The sequence below is a fragment of the Nuphar pumila genome, chromosome 2 (genome assembly GCF_984573655.1).
Source record: "Nuphar pumila chromosome 2, dmNupPumi1.hap1.1, whole genome shotgun sequence".
Lineage (NCBI taxonomy): Eukaryota > Viridiplantae > Streptophyta > Magnoliopsida > Nymphaeales > Nymphaeaceae > Nuphar > Nuphar pumila.
In genome coordinates this window covers 96,461,323-96,480,007 of record NC_143250.1, presented here as the reverse complement: position 1 = coordinate 96,480,007, position 18,685 = coordinate 96,461,323, and the positions used below count along the sequence as shown (strand labels likewise).

At 36.5% G+C, this 18,685-nt stretch overlaps 1 pseudogene across 1 annotated transcript; it reads left to right on the top strand.

The window, feature by feature from the left end:
- Positions 1 to 13,471: 13,471 nt before the first annotated feature.
- On the top strand, positions 13,472 to 15,210 carry LOC149846263 (bZIP transcription factor 53 pseudogene; annotated as a pseudogene). The gene is made up of 2 exons (XR_016430511.1): positions 13,472 to 13,572; positions 14,231 to 15,210. The product of XR_016430511.1 is annotated as a bZIP transcription factor 53 pseudogene (transcript).
- Positions 15,211 to 18,685: the final 3,475 nt, after the last annotated feature.

Here is an 18,685-nt window from a genome sequence, read left to right as displayed (position 1 = left end):
TTGATGTGACAGAGACTTCCTATTTAATTATTCATAAAAAATACTTTAAATCCGATGAACCCGAATGCTTGACCCTACTAGAGGGTAAACATGCACAAGAGAGTCAAACGGATTTACATTTGACTAGTGAAATCCGTTTCTTGCCCAACAAATATGAAATGGTTATGGGGCCTACTTGGACAGGTCAAAGTAAGAGTTTTTTGGTTCTTAATCAGGTTGGAGTAGGGATGTCAATGGATCGGATTTTATTAGACATCCGAACAAATCCAACATTGTTTAGTCAGATCAAAACCATATCCGATTATAATCGGATGCAGATATGGTTTTGGCCTTTTGCTTACAAATTCTAGGGATATTTGGGTTTGATGGATATCTGAATCCAAACACATGTAAAAAAGTGGTTTTGGTGTGTGCTTTTCACCATCCGCTTTCGAATCCAAATCCGAAATTGTTTAAGCAACATTTGGTTAGTTAGATCTGGTATTGACCACATCCAATCTGAATCGATCGGTTTACATCCCTAGGTTGGAGCTCAATCTGTTGAAAGTTGAGTCTCTTCATGCCATAGTTTCCTGTCCTTGCATAGCAACATGAACAAAGTGATGGCATAGCATGTGCAATGGTGCAACAAAAGCACCAGCCAAAATCAAGAAATCAGGATAAAGTGGATTCTTCTCACCCCAAGGGGGGTTGGCATAGTGGGGTGCAGCCTTAGCTGCTAGACGAGCAGTCAAGCTTCGATTCTCATGGGTGTCGCCTCTCTGTGCAAGCCAATGTGTAGCATAGGCCTGTTAGCACGGCGTGTCAAACTTATCTAATCTTCAGCCATGGTAACGTTACCCCATTTGTGTTATCTACAACAATATCGTGCAAGGGAGGAGGCTGGTTTACCTTGTATTCAATTTCAACTATTTGTTGTAACCTTCTTATTTTATAGAAAATGCCCATGTGTTACCCAGTGTTACCCAGTTGTGTCAACAACAATATTGTACAAGGTTGGAGATATATTTATCTTGTATTTAAATTTCAAATATTTATTGTAACCTTCATATTTTGTAAGAAGTCATTTTTATTTTCTGAGGCTGATGTACATATAAAGTGAGGCTATCGCAAGTAATAAATTTTATTGAATAAAAAGAATAGAACTTATTCTTTTTCACATGGTATTAGAGCCAATGTGATAATTTAAACTACGTACCTCTAATTTCCAACATTCTTTTCGATATGGCAGATGAAGGTGCTAGGTCGATTCAGAGCAGCGGATCTGGTAGCCATGGATCAGACTCAACTATTGGTGAGTCGAATGATAATCTATTTTTTTTACATTATTCGGATAACCTGGGTAAAATATATATTGTTTACCAACCCTCTCACGGGTGATAACTACGTGTCATGGAGTCGAGTCACGACTGTAGCTCTATCAACAAAAAATGGGCATTGTTGATGGTTCAGTTATGAAACTGGACACATCTTCACCCAACTTTGCTATCTGAACCAAATACAACAATATGGTCATTTCATGGGTCTTGAACTCATTATCAAAGGACTTGATGAAAAGCGTAATTTATAGAGAAACAACAACTGCCGTGTGGAACAAACTTCATGAATGTTTCTCTCAAATCCATGGGCCATAAAATTTTCAGATTCGTCGCTCCATTGTGACTTTACATCAATAAAATCTCTCTATTTCAGCCTATTATACAAAGATGAAAATTTTATGAGACGAGTTGTGAACACAACTTGCCCTTCATGCATGTTTGTGGGGCCTCTAAATCTCTTTCAGATTTACTTCAGCAAGAAAGTCTCATAGATTTTTTGATGGGCCTCAATGAATCCTATGCTTCGGTGAGGAGTCAAATTTTGATCATGACCTCATTGTCGAATGTTAATAAAGCCTATAACTTATTGTTGCAAGAAGAAAGACAAAAAGAACTGAGTTATGCTAATTGTTGAGAATAATGTAGTTGTTGGTGTGGATCATAGTGGGCAACTGAATCAGTTTTCACCAAGCAATCATCATTTCAAAGGCAAAGGACAAAGAGAGCAGCTAAAATGAGACCATTATGAAAAGTTAGGTCACACTAAAGATTGCTACTACTATATTCATGGGTTTTCAACAAAGAATGTCAACTTTCATAATCAGCATGTTAGGATCCAAAATGCGGCAAACCATCAATCTTTGAATTTGGCAACGTAGGTCCGAACCGAGCTAGCACCTTTGACCAACAATCTTGCCCTTAAGCTCACCATGGACCAATACAACAAATTCTTATCTATTATATTAGTAGGTAAAGAACTAAGGGTGAACATGGCAGACAATCATTTTGCAAACTTAATTTATTTCTTTTCTAGCGTGTGGATCCTTGATTCTGGAGCAAGCAATCATATATGTTGCTCATTACTCATGCTATCTCTAATCCAAGTCTATTGTTCAAAACCTGTTAGACTTTCAAATGAAATACTTTCTTATAGCTCGACGTTTATGCTAGAATGACATATTGAGAATGGACTACACACAATAATGAAGTGGTTTATATCTAATAAAAAGTCACAGGTGCACACATTATATGGATAATCCAATCCATTGATGCACTTATTGTTAGGGATGGACATCCGGCTGAGTACCCATTAGGGCAGTTGGATAGCCAACTCGATTTGTGCCACGTTTGGGCTGCCATGTGCAGCCCAAAGCATGATCGGCAAGGATGCAAATGGACCTGATCTAGTATGGACATTTTATGATTTTTGGCTGTTTCGACCCAATCCGGATCCGACTTTTCTATGTATTTAGCTAATTCAGATTCATCTGTTTGCATCCCTAACAATAGGTCTCGGGCCTAACCTGGCCTAGCTACTAAGCAGGCTGAGTTCCGAAAATAGTATCACAGTCAAGCCTGACTGCACTCGACCTGATAACAATTGGGATTCGAAGGACCTGGCCCGAGCCCAACCTGATAAGTCCCAGCTGGTCAAGCCTGAACCAGACAAGGGCCAGGTCTGGCTTTCAGCAGATCAGGGCTGGGTTGGGCCGAGCAGTAATAATGATTTCTAAAAACATGCATGCTTCCTGCCGATTGAGTTTTTTTTTTTTCCATAGGGAACGGGGAAACCACCTCCGGGATCAAAGACCTAGTCACGCTAGGTAAACCTGCAGTACTTACTGAAACTTTTCTTGATGGTGTAAATCGGTGGCGCACCCCTTACCCCAGGGAGTCGCCTTGCTTCGGCATAAGCAAGGGGCTGACACCCGTGGAAATGAAACCTTGAGCACTTGTCCACCTCCCTCCTACTGTGCCAAACCCCTTGGGGCTTTCCTGCCAACTGAGTTGAGAAGGCAATGGTAGTAAATTTCCTGCAATGGTAGTAAACTGCTAGAAACCATAAGGTCTCTGCACACCTGCTAAGATGGGTCAGTGTAAGGCGTTCACCCAGCTGAAGGTTAAGCATTGGATACCCGAGGTGCATTATAGTAGACAAGAGGGAAAAAGATCAGGTGTAATCAATCACATTTCAAATGTGTTGCTGTACTTGAACACCCACCATCTCCAGTTGGGGTGTACAGCTGACAGGCTGCATGGAAAAGATGGAGGGTGCTCAGGTGCAGCAGCTTATCAGAAATGTGTAATGTGATTACACCTTATCCAGCATCGACAAGAGGGGGAAGGGTCGGGTATTGGGAGGTTTTGCATTTATGAGAGAAAATTGGTGAAAGTATGGTTAAGACCATGAATCCATCCCCAGCCACGCTAATTCATTGGTTTCCTTTATATATATATATATATATATATATATATATATATATATATATATATATATATATATATATATATATATATATATATATATATATATATATATATATATATATTAAAAAAAGAAAAAAAACTGCTAGCAATTAGGGGTTTATCCTTCCATTGGTATGTATCTATAAGGTGGGATAACCTCTTTAAAACTGCAAGTATATTCCATAGCACCTTGAACAACTCAACTGGAATCCATACTTTATGATCTCAGAGCATCACATAGCAGTTACACAAAATGTTACAAAGTCAATGAGGAACAAAATGACATGGAGTTGAAACATTTCAACAAGAAAATCTTGGCATCTAGAAAAATTGGAAAGATGCATATCACAAAAAAAAAGTTATTTCATTCGCAAAGGAATGCGAATTACCAACAAGTTGCCTACTTCACTGCTGTTGTGGTTCTCACGGGAAATGAAGCCCACTCTGCTGCTTGTACCATCAAAGAGAAAAAAAAAACATACCTAATTACATATTGTTCCACCATAGATAGTATCTGCAAGCTAATGGGCATTGTGTCGTGGGCCAATTTTTGGGTGGGGGAGGAGAGAGACCATCAAACAATTTTCATTAATGAAACATGTGAATCCGCATTGGTAATGCCTCTAGTTACACTCTACATAGTACCATTGGGTTTTGAACTTGCAATGTCCCAACACATGGTGACATGCACTAACAGTTCCTACCTAATAAGCAGAGCCCTCTTGGTAACACCTCTAGAGTCAAATTTGCAGTTTTTTGAACCAAGTTCTTTGGCCAATTAACCCTATTCTGCCTAAGTTTTGAAAATTGAATTTTGAAAAGTTTATTTTATGAAACATGTTTAGTCCTATATTAAACAATTTTTAGAAAAACATTGGGTTTAAAATGTGTAGAGGGCAAGGCTTTGTCAATTGAACTTTGGACTTTGAACTTGGATTCGGCACAACTTAGACTCCTGACTTTGACCAATCTTTTTGTCACTAATTTTTTGACTTAATAAAAGTTTTTTAAAAGCCCAATGTGCTGTACGTACGTTAGTGGGTGCAGGTGGTGCTTTAAGAGCCATTAGTGGGCTGCTACGAGGCATGCTAAATGTTGTGGTCAATGAACTTTTGAGGACTCGATCGTCTAACCTAGGTCTATATATACCTTGGAAGGTCTCTTTGTTTATAGATAAAAACTTGAATGGCTTAGCTGGTGTAGACTCTTTTTTTTCACTTTTGTATTAAAGTTTTTTTTTGTTTGTGGGTTGCTAACTGCATTGTGGTAGTCAGATTACATTAGCGCGAATGATGATCAAGGAAAACACTAGGTGCGGACTTGGTTGTATCATAGAAGCCAAGTTGCATTTCATTAAGGAACAATTGTCGCTTTTATGAGAGCGTCATAGTGTGTCTCTAAGCCGATTCAGTTCTTGTCATCACCATGGTCATCATATGGATAGTGTAAAAATTCCAACAAGTCTCCAAGAACGGTGACTAAAAATATAATTGGGGATTTTGTCTGGAGCTAGAAAAAGATAAGATCTTCTTCTTAACATTTGTTGATCGACACTGCCACTAATTTTATTGAAAGAGAGAGATAGAGGATCTATCTCTTGACCTTTGTTGATCAACACTGCCACCAACTTTTATTGAGAGAGAGAGAGAGAGAGAGAGAGAGAGAGAGAGAGAGAGAGAGAGAGAGAGCACGTGTAGGGTAGATGATGTTAAAATTGTGTTGGATTCAAATTTGAATACAAAAGATGAAATTGGAATCAAATTCCACTCTCAAAGGTGAATACAAGCGATGCAATGGGATTCCAATTCCAATTTAATGAAGTAATCCTAATAATATAATTGGAATTCTGGGAATTCCACCCAATTCCACTAATCCAAACAGGCCCTAAAAATCAAACTGTTTGACAGCTAGGGAAATTTTATCTCAGTTTAAAGTCACTTGTTATTACATACACTTACTTTAACCTCAATTAGATAAAAATCTTAAAAGTATATCTTTTGCCATGAATAATGGCCAAAAAAAGATAATCTACAAACATTATTGTTGGTTATCTATTAAAGACTTTCTTCAAATTTGCCACTGCCTTTATTTATATTTAATGAGGTTGATATTCTAAAGATGCAAGGTATTGGCCCTAAAGTACTCTTTGAGGCCGTTGCCTTTCTTTGACTCTATGGCTTATCTCTTAGGCTATAAGATAAGGCTCTTATCCTTTAGCTCTTTAAGTCTCTTTGTAATATTATTCTACCTAACATGTGATTTGGGGCACACATAAGAACTGGGGTCTCTGACCCAATGGTAGCTGCCACATTGAAAATGTTTTAAGAGCCATCCATGAGGTGCACCTTGGGTACTTTGATGCTGCCCCGTGATTTTGAAAGATGGGAAAATACGAGGCTTTGGCTGCATCACCCCCTTTGAAAAATACAGAGATAAACACGAGTTCGGGTTTGAACGGGCTCGGGTTTGAAGAGCAGTTCATGACCCAGCTCAATGGTACAACATGAACCAAATCTATTTATAAATAGTAATAATGAACAAGTTTTCAACTTCTCATGCACCCAATTAATATTATCTGTCTAGTTTTTATAAAATTAATATAACTAATTAGGTAAATAATACTAGTTACCAAGTTACTATGAAATAGTAAAATTTATAAAATTTTATATTATTAAAAAATTAACAAATAACTCAGGCACATATATAGGGCCGGCCTGGTAACCTGCGGGACTCGACACACGTATATAACAGGCCGGGTTATATATGGCCTTGGCTCAGGCCTCAAACCTTGGCCCAAACCCAGCCCATGGTGATCCGGGTCGGCTTGGCCCATCGGGCCTCCGGGCCCGTTGCCCATCCCTAGAAACAAGTGCTGCAAAAACTGGGGGCTTTCTGCAAATACTTTACATTCTAAGCAGCGTCGCTGCATGGTGGGCATGCAGTAACCTGTTCGACAGTTATCCGTTTCGGCATTTCTCGATATGGGTGAGTGTCCATCTTGAAGAATGTTGAGATGGATGGTCATCAGGAGACGTGGCCATATAAAAAATGACCTCTTCCCCAAAAATGCATGGTATTCCATTATTCCATATGTTTCTATAAACATGGGAACCTCTTTCATATATAACAGAAAGAAGCCTCCAAAATCAGTGCCTAGAGCAGATCAAGTGATTCCCAAATCACAATGAGAAAATGATCTGACATCCTCACTGTCCATTGATTCAATCCCACGGTCTCCTGTACAAGTTGTGGACACCCCCGAAAGTTTCCGGTGACCATTATTGTCTGTCATAATGGCGGCCGTTGATCACTACAATGGATGGTAGGGATGTCAAATCATGTTCGCGCCGTGATTTGGCGGATCATGGAATCTGTTCTCAAATTGTGTCTCCTTTCTGCAGTAACCTTTTTCCATGTCCGCGGAGTCCATCAGGAAATGCGCCCTAAGAGAGATTTGAATGGACAAGCATACCAAAGACAGGACAGCATTTCATGAACAGTAAGAATTGGTTGGACCAGGGAAGTCCTTCCGGTTGGCAACAACTTAAAAAGGTCAGGTGCTCAGCTTCTTCCTGTCCCACTAGTCATGGAAAGTTCTAAGTCTAACCTTCAACGATCCCCATTCAACCATTGTCACTGTAGATGAATAAGTAAAAAACTAATTGCTGAACACTTTGCACAAGTGGGTCAGCCCAGATGGTAATAAATGCAGGTTATGTGGGCTCATATTAGGTGTTGCAGGTGTAGGTTGGGTGCAAATTGAAGTTGGGCTGAAGTAAATGCAACTCCAAATTGGATCAAACCATTTCCATGGTTTGGGGGGCTTGTTTACTTGGCCAGTTTGAATCTAGAAATTGTAAAAAATCTCTATTGTATTTTATAGGCAACCTTCTTCTTTCATGATAGAAGAAAACACACCATTAGCTTATTTGGTGCCTCTTATCCTTCTTTCTTCATTTTCTTTATGATGTTCAACTCTCTATCATTCGATTCACCTATCTAATTTGGCCAATTATAAATGGAATACCTGGAATTATGCTATCATGTTGAATTGCAAATCATGGAAACAGCAACATCTAGGAATAGCAATAACGATCTGCAATCTATTGGATACTGGTGATATTGCTTTGCAAAAGTCCCTTGTAGTGGAGGGCATGAGAGAGAGAGAGAGAGAGAGAGAGAGAGAGAGAGAGAGAGAGAGAGAGAGATGTGAAATTTCCAACTTTTATCTTTTAAAATTTAGGACAAGAATAGGTATGACTTTTCTTTCTACATTTCTAAAGGAAAAAAAACATGATAACTCAAAATGTTTCTTATGTCATTTTCTGAGTCTTTTACAAAACAAATAAATTTTGCAGTAGACAATCTCTCCATCAACTTTAATATATGTAACAATAAATAGCAGATGATATTGTGATGAAGTTGTAGTAGAAAATGAAACCTACACCTTAGCTGCCTAATTCAAGAGAGTTGATATCTATCCGCTTATTATTATTATTATTATTATTATATCTATCTGCTTATTTTAAAATAAAGACAGTGTTAGAAGACTATTTAATTAAAAATAAAGGACTTTGAGGATCAAGAAGTGGAGATTAATGAACACAATTATATGAGCATCGTTAAAGTTAGATAAATTGCTCAGATGACTGCCCTTGTTTTTTTTACTCTCTGAAATAACTTATTTGCCTTCAACTGTAGCTTCAAAAATAAGGGATCTATAAAAGTGGCGTTCAAAAATTTAAAGAAAGGAAATATGTGAGAACTTTGATTTTTTAAAGTTAACTAGAATTGGGTGTATAAAACATAACGCAGGCAGTCTTCTAAGCAATTTCTTAAAAAGCTAAGTATCTAGATAAAATATTTGAAAGTGAGGACGCTAAACATAAATTTGCCATGCATTAGGCTTCTATATGTAAATTACCCTTTTACAAAATAAATTTTAATAGGCGTTAAACCCCACAAACAGTATATCTGCTCATTGAAGCTAAATACTCTGAATTCCTGTTTGGGGTATCAACTGAACATAACAGAAGTCTGGTATTTGTACTGGGACCTACTATGAGCTCTTTTGGCCCACTGATAGACTGCAACAGGTTGGTGGGACCCCTTGGTCTATTGACAGATAAGAATTGGAGCTCATCTTTTGCTGTTTTATAAATAAGAGGCTTGTCATTGAAGATAAATATAATAATCACAAAGCTTAAAATAAGCCCCATCATTAATCTTTCTTATATAACAAGCATGACTGCCAATCTGCCATCCATCTAAAAGATGGAGGGTAGTAAAAAAATGGGTGTGGTACAAGTGGGCTCACCGACCAAACATAGTCGATAACCTCCCTCATTTTGCGTGCCAACCAACTTTGAAGAAATACAACTTAGGCACTTTTCAATGTAAAAGTAATCACATGCATTGGTCTATTTTGCGATACTCCTTTTTATAAGAGTCTGGCCACCACAATCAACGTTCCAACCCACCTGTAACAAGCTCAATAAATTAAAAAACGCATTAATTTGAAGATGGGTAAATATTGGCTACTATTGAAGGTACAAAACTAATGAGCTAGAAATCATAAGTTCAAGTTGTATAGACTCAATCTAACCACATAAATTGTGTTGAGCATGGTTTGTTTGCTAAGGATCAAGCCTCGGATCATGCTTTTTTAGTGTAAAAATGTGATCTTTTGAGTTATGAAATTTTGACACATTGTGGGTTGTTGATTTTTCGATCTCTTTAAAAACCTAATTATTTATCATAATTACATGATTCAAAATAAGTTTCCTACTAAACAATCCATGTAGATCACATATGTAACATTTGATCTACAAAAAAATAGAAATTTTTGAAGAAAGAAGTGTTTTCTACTCATTAGTTTCGTACCTTCATTAGTAGCCAATATTAACCCTTTGAAGATAGTTTTTTTAACTAGTTTGTATTATTTTAAAATTTTATGCAGATTATATTTGGGATACTCAATTGTACCATACCCTCTAGCAAATATTAGGTTCATGGCAGTTTGATAAACTGAATTCAATTATGTGCCCATACGGCTTATTTGTTAGGAACCACACTTTAGATTGAGCTGTTTTGAAGTAAGAACATCAGTTTTTCAATTGTGAATTTTTTGGTCTATTGTGAGGCTCTGATTTATTAATTTCTTAATAAACCTACTAAGCAAATCATGTAAAACTTATTTGTAAAGCTTCATTTACAAAGAAGGGCATTTTTTTAAATGGTACGGTACTAAAGACTATATGGCTAATATTTCTCCTTGTAATATTTCAAGTTTATCTCTGGGATTAGATTTGGTCATGTGGCCGTTACCTACAAACTTTTATTTTTAAATTCTTGGTTGTTTTTCATGAAACTAACCTACAGATGTGATTTACATGTTTTACTTAGTGAGAATTGGCTCTTGAATTGTCCAATTATGACATATAGATAGGGTTTTATAACCATTCAAAAATTGATGGCCTACAATATGTGATACTTCCCGGGTCATAAAATCATGTTTTTTCATAAAAAAAACATGAATCCAAAAGTTGTTTCCTACTATTTTGAATATGCTGAATCTATCCATGAGGTAACAACCTGAGCATGAGAAATCTAGAGGCATTTATACGTAATAGTGCCATTACCAAATGTAATCTTTTTTATCTCTTGATCTTTACCAATGTTTTTCATTTCATTGTTTCCTATTTTCCATTGTATATGATAATGATAATGTTAAAGGCATACCTTTCTAGGACTTTTGGCTAAGACTGAGTGTAATAATGTTAACAAGATTGTTGAACAACGGCGTAGGGCACTGATTTCATCAAAATTTGGATTTGGAAATATAATATATTCATGGTCTTGACTCTTGAATACCTTAACTAGTAGGATAATCTTGGAATTGGTGGAATGGTAGGCCTACTCCTATCACGATATCACCTATGAAGAGAAATGTCATAGTTACAAACTCTGAGCTTGACCAGTGGGTACACCAAGTTGTCTTGCTGTTGAAAGTTTGTCAAGTCAGCATTTTTTTCTGAGGCAAATATTTAGCACTAGTGGGGACGTTTGAAAGCAAGAAAATGGTAAGAAAAATACAAGTAGAAAAGAAAAAAATGATAAATTTTCAAGAGAATTTTTGAAAAGAAAGTTTTTTTAAAAAGTATGAATTTTGATAGAAAAAATTCCTTCACCTTGGGAGGCGAAAGATTTTTTCTTATAAAAATTTATTTTTGTATTAGGGCAACCATTCACTCATAACACGATCTCATCTCATGGCTCACATAAGAAAGAGCTTCCTCCCACACACCACCATTTATCTCTCTCATTTTTCTCACATTTTTTATTCTTCTTTTTCTCTCACTACACAAACAAGTAAAAAAAATTCACTTAGAAAACTATCACATCAAAACTTCTCATAAGATTTTTTTTTTCCTGTGAGAATTTCCTTGCTTTCAAATATGCCCTAATAAAGGTACGTAACTACTGAAAAGGAAATTATAAGTGAAGGCTACACGGACTCATCCAATAATATACATGTATTCAACATGTTTTGTTTGCCAAGAAATATGTTTATTTTTGCAAGAATACGATTTTTTTTTTGCTCGGTGTAACTTTCTTACAGTTTGGGCCGTTGATTTTTAGGCCCTAATCAACTTGCTCACGTGCCACAATTATATGATTTAAAAATCATTCCTAGCAAAGCGAACTATGTGGATAGAGATGCTAATGGGTCGGATCGGGAACAACTAAATACATGGGGGTGTTGGATTCAGCAACGCATTTGCATGCCTACCTGTGTATCACATTCGTAGGGTCCGACCTATTAAAAAAAGGAAAAAAAAAAGAAAGTGTTTTCTATTTTATAGTTATGTACCTTCATTAGGGAGAATGAAAAATCTCCCAAACCTCACCAATGAATGATTTTTTTTTTCAAAATTTTGATCTTACGAATGTGTTCAACATGACTATTAGTCGACACTTGGATCATGAATTTTTGATTAAAAAACTGGTATTTGGAGCCTCAAAAATATATGAAAATTGTAAGCATCGGTATCAAACACTCCAAGAATTGATTCCTATAAAAACAAGCATATAGATCACATCTGTATGGTCAAAATTTTGAAAAAAATACTAAATATCTAATAAAAAGTCCATTGAAGAGGTTTGGAAAGGTTTTCCATTGGGGAGGTTTTCATTTCCCCCCTTCATTAGTACCAGATATCTACTCCTAATTAGGATTCTTCTTTGACTGGAGTCTCTAAAGCTAATAATTGGTGCAAATACCAAAACTCAAAAAAAATAGTCAACTTATTAGATGGAGGAGTCATGTTTTTTTTAGGGTTTTTATTTTTAAACATATTTTAGAAAATTGTTTAATTGTTTAATATGAATTATCATTTGTCAATGATATTATTTTCAAGTGCTACAACGTGAAAAACTCCATTTTTTAAAATATCATGCACTTGATGTCTTAAAAAGTTGTATAATATGGTAAACTCTCTTAACCTTCTTGAAATATCATGCACATATTCATTCCTGTCACAAGGATACGTCGACATGAAGACTCATGGTTCTAGTTCAACTTACAAATTCAATAAAAAACATTAAAATATTATTTTAATGTTTTTTGACATTTTAATAGTAACAATGCATTTACAATGAAATAATAAAATACATTAAAATATTATTTAAAAAAAATACTAAAATAATATCCATACATGTCCGAGTGTCTCCACTCTTGTCACCATAGACATACACTCCCAAATAGTGTGTCCCTATGACAAATTTATTTACATATTTTTTGAAATTTATCATTAAAACTTAAAAAAGTAAAATAAAAAAAATAATGTTAGGAAGGTTATGCTTGTAAAACAGCCTAACTTTTATCATGAGCAAAAGCAAAAAAAGCAAGAGACCCAAGGGGTTTGGCCAGGTGGGCTGGGGCCTAGGCCGTTTGAGGGGGGGCAGTCTAGGTTCAATTCTCATAGGTGTCTCCCTCAACGTAAGTCAAGTTGGCACGGCTGGTTCACTAAAAAAAGCCAAAGAGAGATTTTTGACAAAGAAAGAATTCTTATGAACGTGGCAACACATTGCTGCCAGACTTGTTCTTTAAAACTGTCACCGGGTTACCAAATCATTTTGGGCTCGTTATTGCAAGGAGAGTTTTTGGAAAATGAGCCACCTTGTCGTTTCAGCTTCGCTCCAAAAAAATGTGTGGTTATAATTCAGAAATGATTTTTTTTTTTTTTTATGACAAGGGACTCTAGTAAAAGAGAGGAAAACCCGAGTGGGGTTTCAGTAAGATCACGTGCAATACGATAGCACAAAAGTCTAGGAATATGCACCTGATCACCCTCCATCTTGGGATAGGCTTGTCAGGTGTAAGTTCTAAAACCCGATGGAGGGCGATCAGGTGCTTGATGCACAATTTTAATGCTACACACTCGTGGGCCAGTGGAGTTTGATCCGGCACGCTTTTTATCTGAGCAGTCGGCAAGTTGGCACGATTTTGTTATTTTTTTTATTTTATCAATGAATATTTCTAGTTGTCAACCACCATGTGCAACCATAGGTGGTAGGTGGGTTCCCTTTTGTTTCCTGAAAAAAAAAACCCACTTTTTGCTATTAATATACTGAATAACCCACCTGCCTTGAATCTATAAATACCCCTTCTGAGAGCCTTTTGTGACCTCCTTCCCTCCATCTATCCCTCTACCCTTCTTTTCATCTTCCTTGATTTTTTTTTTCTTGGTGCTTTTGGTTTCATTTATTTGTTGGTTTCCTTGTGGTAATTTTTGCTCTTTCTCTTCTTTCTTTAGTTTCTGTTGTTTTTATCTTTTCTTTTGGGGGTTTGAGGGAAAATCTTGTTCTGGGTTTTCTTATTTCGTTTTGGGGACTTATGTTTGATGTTTTCTTTCTTAGTGGTTTATAGGAGAAAAGCCCATTTGAGTTTTTTATGGATTGCTTCTGTACATGTTGAAAAACCCATAATCTTGTTTGGTTTTCCTTTTGATTTTTGTATGGGAAAGATTAATTTTTAGGGTATTGTTTATTTCTTGGTTGATTCCATGGATATGATGACCTTTTTATTTACGGTGTTTTCATCTTTATTAATAATGATGCTCTTTTTTGAGTTTTCTGTTTCTCTAAATATTGGTTTTTCTTGCTGATCTGTCTGGCTGCCATTTGATCTATATGATTGGTTGTCTACTTTTTTCTGTCAAATGTATAGGATCTTCTTGGTCATTTGATTTTGGGAAGATGTTGATCCCTTGGTCATTATGTTGTGTTTCTCTGTTTTTCCGGTAGCTCCTTTCATTGTGATGCCGCATTTCCAGTTTCTTGTGCCAGAGTTGTGCCCGCATTTTGTTAGCTAGATCTGTTTGCCCGATTGAAGATTCTTGAAAAACTTGAAAATTGATGTACCCTACTGTTGTTCAATGCAGAGCAGGTTTCTTCATGTTTCCCGGATCAGGCTACACAGCCGCAACTTCCTCCTGGCCTGTATGAGCTTCCCTACTCGCATCCCCCGGATCCATATGGTTCAGTCCTTCTCTGTTGTCTTCCTCTACTGGTTCTACGTCTTCTCATGAACTGAGTTTTCACGATCTGATCCAAGTTTCCTTTAGTGCCTATTGATTCTGCAACAAGTCCTTACTATCATTTGAGATTCTTGTGAATAAGATCTATGTCTGCCCCATTTCAATTCAAAACCACCGATGACGAGGCAAAATCTGCGGCCTCCGCACCTGCACAAGCACGTTATACGCAGAGCAGTTCTGGATCAGAAGGAGATCCTCGACCTGTAATTGATCAGCGGAAGCGGAAGCGGATGCTGTCGAATCGGGAGTCAGCTAGGCGGTCTAGGATGAAGAAGCAACAACATGTGGACGATCTGCTAAGCCAAGTGTCTCGTCTTCAGAGCGAAAACAACCGGATGATATCAAGTATTGAGGCAACAACACAACAGTATCAAGGGATTGAAGGCCAGAATGCTGTCTTGCGAGCTCAGGTGAAGGAGCTGACTGAAAGGCTCCAGTATCTGAACTCTGTGCTTCATTTCCTGGAAGATTTCAGTGGACTGGCAATGGATATCCCGGAAATTCCGGACCCACTTTTGAAACCATGGCAGCTGCCTTGCCCATCCCAGCCCATTTTTGCATCTGCCGACGTGTTTCAGTGCTGATGGTTTCATGCTCGAGTAAATCTGATAACTTATGTTAAGAATTTTGCTCGAGTTATGACTGTCTGTCTCTTCTAATTTCCTTTTCACGTGTTCATCACTTCATTGTGAAGATTTTGATGTTAGAAACAAGAATGTAAACTCTACTGTGATGTTCACAACTCTTTTATGGCATATGCAATGGGGTTTATGTTTTTTGTTTGTGTTCAGAATGGAGCAATTAGAGTACTGCTTTATGTTCAATTTTTCATGGCAAATCTTCTTGTTGATGCTCTAACATGAAGAATATGAGTTGCTTGATCTTCTAGTTATGGTTATTTTCTATTTTATTTTGTCATTCAGTTTTGACAGATTCATGAATGAGAGTTATGGTAATCTAATATCATCATGAATAGCAATGCTATGCATCATGTGGGACGTTTGGCGTTTGCTGTTGTTGGTTGATCTCACTCTCAAGTTACTCGGTAGGTGAATTGCTTGGATGTGTTGGTTTCTTATTGAAAGTTTGAAACCAACCAAAGGAAATTACCAGATACTGCATCAAAATTCAAGATATCAGTTAAAGCACCCAACATTTGGTAATGATTATTGGCCTTCTAAAATAAGAACTTAAGAACCATGAAGGTGAGGATCAGGTTAAGGTGTGATATAGTGCGGGGTGGTGGTTCTTGGTGTTGGCTGTTTGCGTGGCTACTGATCGCTAACCTTAACTGGCATCGACTTCCTGTGCACCGCCAAAATCACTAAGTGCTGCCTCACACACATTGTAGAGAGAGTGGGAATGTTTTTGTTTTGCAGTATAGTGATTAATATGCATATGAGGGAAGAGCAGGTGGGAATAACTAACTAGAGAGGGTGTTTGAGAAGGGCAAGCGGTCTTGATTCACCATTACTACATGTAAGAGAAATTCAGTAATTAACTTGAGTTACATGGATTAGTGGGTCTCTTTTGGCAGTTTACTATCAAACATAGGGTCCTCTGTCTGGAATGTTTAGAAATATGGAACTGGATTTGAAGTTTCAAGCAAAAAATGGCTTCCTATCTCGACATCTCCCAAATATTAATCAGTACCAACTGATCATCTTTTTGGCTTCCACTATTTCTGTACTTATCATTTTTTGGGGGGATAGTCCTTATCAATATCATGTTTGCTGTCCTTGTTTATTGATTCTTATAATTTCCACTTGTTGATGATGTATGTTCCTGGCAAGTGGATAAGCTCTGTCAGAAGGGGGTGTGGTCTTATCGTCAAAGATGGGAGAATCTTGGAGGATATGCTCTAAGTTTGTTGCCTTGGTTTATTTGACTCTTGCCTGCGGTTCTCCATAATTTTTTTATCTTTGTTGGAGTGAAAAGAGTTCTAGTCAAACACGACCATTAAGGTAAAAAAGGAAGAGCAGAAGAGTCCTATGCTTTCAGTGCCATCAATGTTCTCCTTATTTGTTGATCCTTGTTCCCCATGACTGCTTTTAATCATGTTGGTGCATAAATGAATTTAAAATCCTTCTAATGATTCCTATCTTGTGTGGATCCCTTAAGTTTTTAAAAGAGAAAACCTGATAAATTAGAAAATGGATTCAAATTTCGAAAACAAAGAGAGAGATGTAGGGTCCTCTCTTCAATTTGTGTGTTTTTCCTTCTTAGTTGAGTAGGAATCAACCATACAAGAGACTCAAAATCATTGATAACTAGGTTGTAGCTTGCAAGGTGGCTTGTACCTTGTACTTGAATCCTATAAAAAATGTGAGGTTAATTGTGCGAGAGTACCACCAACACTCAAAAAGCATAAAATTAAGGAAAATGTGCTTTAAATAAATAAAATAAAATTAATTAATTAAAAATAAAAAGAAAGTGAACTCACTATGAGTTTGGGTAGCTTTCCTAAGATGACTTCGATGTGTGACGAGTTCGACAATACCTCTATCCTAAGATAAGTGATTTATGCCTAGATTTGGCAACTAGGATTGACGGAGTGAGGGCGTTTAAGTTGGGTTAGGCTCTCAATGCGACAAGGTTTTCTTATTCTAGTTCTAGATGACTGAATTAGAGGAGTGGATCCTTATTTATATATCTTGAGATGTGCATGAATCCTAATCCTATTGATTTGATATCTAAAAGGTTTAGATCGTTGTTGTGCAGCTACTTGAATCTGATTGGATAAGAACATGACACAATTTTATTTGTTGATGTTTTTCAAATTAATTCATATAGGCTTGAGTTACTTTGCTTAGAGGTTAAGGCTTTTGAGATCTTGATGAATTTTTAGAATTCTTTAATAAAGTCTACGTTCATTTTTTAGAGGTTTCTTAAGATAAGAATGACTTGTCTTTAATATGAATAAAACTTTTAAGTAGTTTTTAAGAATTTTAGGAAGATAAGGATCCAAGGTTGTGGATTAGGTTTTTAGAAATTTAATATATGAATTTTGGATCTTCATTTTTCAAATCAAGTCGTACTTCAGATCCATTATGATAAGCTAAATTGTTTTGACCTAATTCTATACAACATCCTCTATTTTAATTTATCTTTTAAGTTCAAAACAAAATGTCAATTTTTATGTTAAAAAATGCACTCAAAGTGATGACTACCTAATATAGAGATTTTAGTCAAACAAGTCAATTTGTTTTTGCCATAACTCTTTATTCCAACATCTTATCGACCTGATTTTTATTTCATTTGAAAGCTAAGACTCTCTAGTTTAATTAATCTTTTGAACACAAATCTTGAAAATAATGTTTTGTGGGAAAAAAATATGATTGAACCAAGGCTTGCCTCGAAAGTGATCTGAAGTGCCTTGCTTTTGTAAAAGAACTTTGTGGAAAAACTATTTTGGTCAAAATTGAGGTGTCTATATCTTGTAATTGCTAAAGCAGCATGTAAGCTAATAAACAAATGATCAAGCATGACTTACATTGTTAATGAGATGAAGGGCTTTCTAACAATATGTGCTTAGAAGATTTAGAATTTTAACAAAAAGAGCATGGATGATTCTATATATAATCAGGGTAATCAATTCCTTAGTAACAACTAGTTAGCGTCGATAGATGTAATTGAGTATTTAAGTATGCTTTTGGGGTTATAAGGATGATTCCACCTGAGAATCACATTTACTGCAACTTTTGTTTGTGTGGTGTTGGGGTATGTGAGGTCTGGTTTTAGGATCTTAGCCCTGCCACAACAACCGGTGAAGTTTTTTAAAGTTCTTGAGCTTATGAATGCCGTATATACGAAAGAACCAATGCAAGTGGATGTGTCAATAAAAATGATAAAAGGATTGCAAAGTGTAGTATTGTGAAGGTGGGTGCTACTGTACACTGTGAATGTCTTCCTGAACTTTAAGATGTGTGCTATCATAGTTCCGGACTTTGTACTTTCCCACTGAAATGTTGAATGCCATTGTTGTTGCAATTCTTTGCGTAATAGTCAATCTACTTTTTTTGGTAATCTAGTTCTTAACTAGCTTGTTTGTGTTGAAGATAGAGTTCTTTTGTGATAATGTACAGGGCAATCTCAGGATTTCACTGAGATGTGTTGTATAATACTTGGGTTTCCAAAGTTCCCTCAGGATAATGATGTTCATTCATTTCCTCTTGGATCACCACTCCCGCCAAAGAGAAAAAGTTGGAAGGTGCATCATATCAACAATATGTAAGATCATGCCTATTGGAAAAAACAATATTTAAGGTCATTCTGTTGTGATTTTTGAAGTTATTTGTC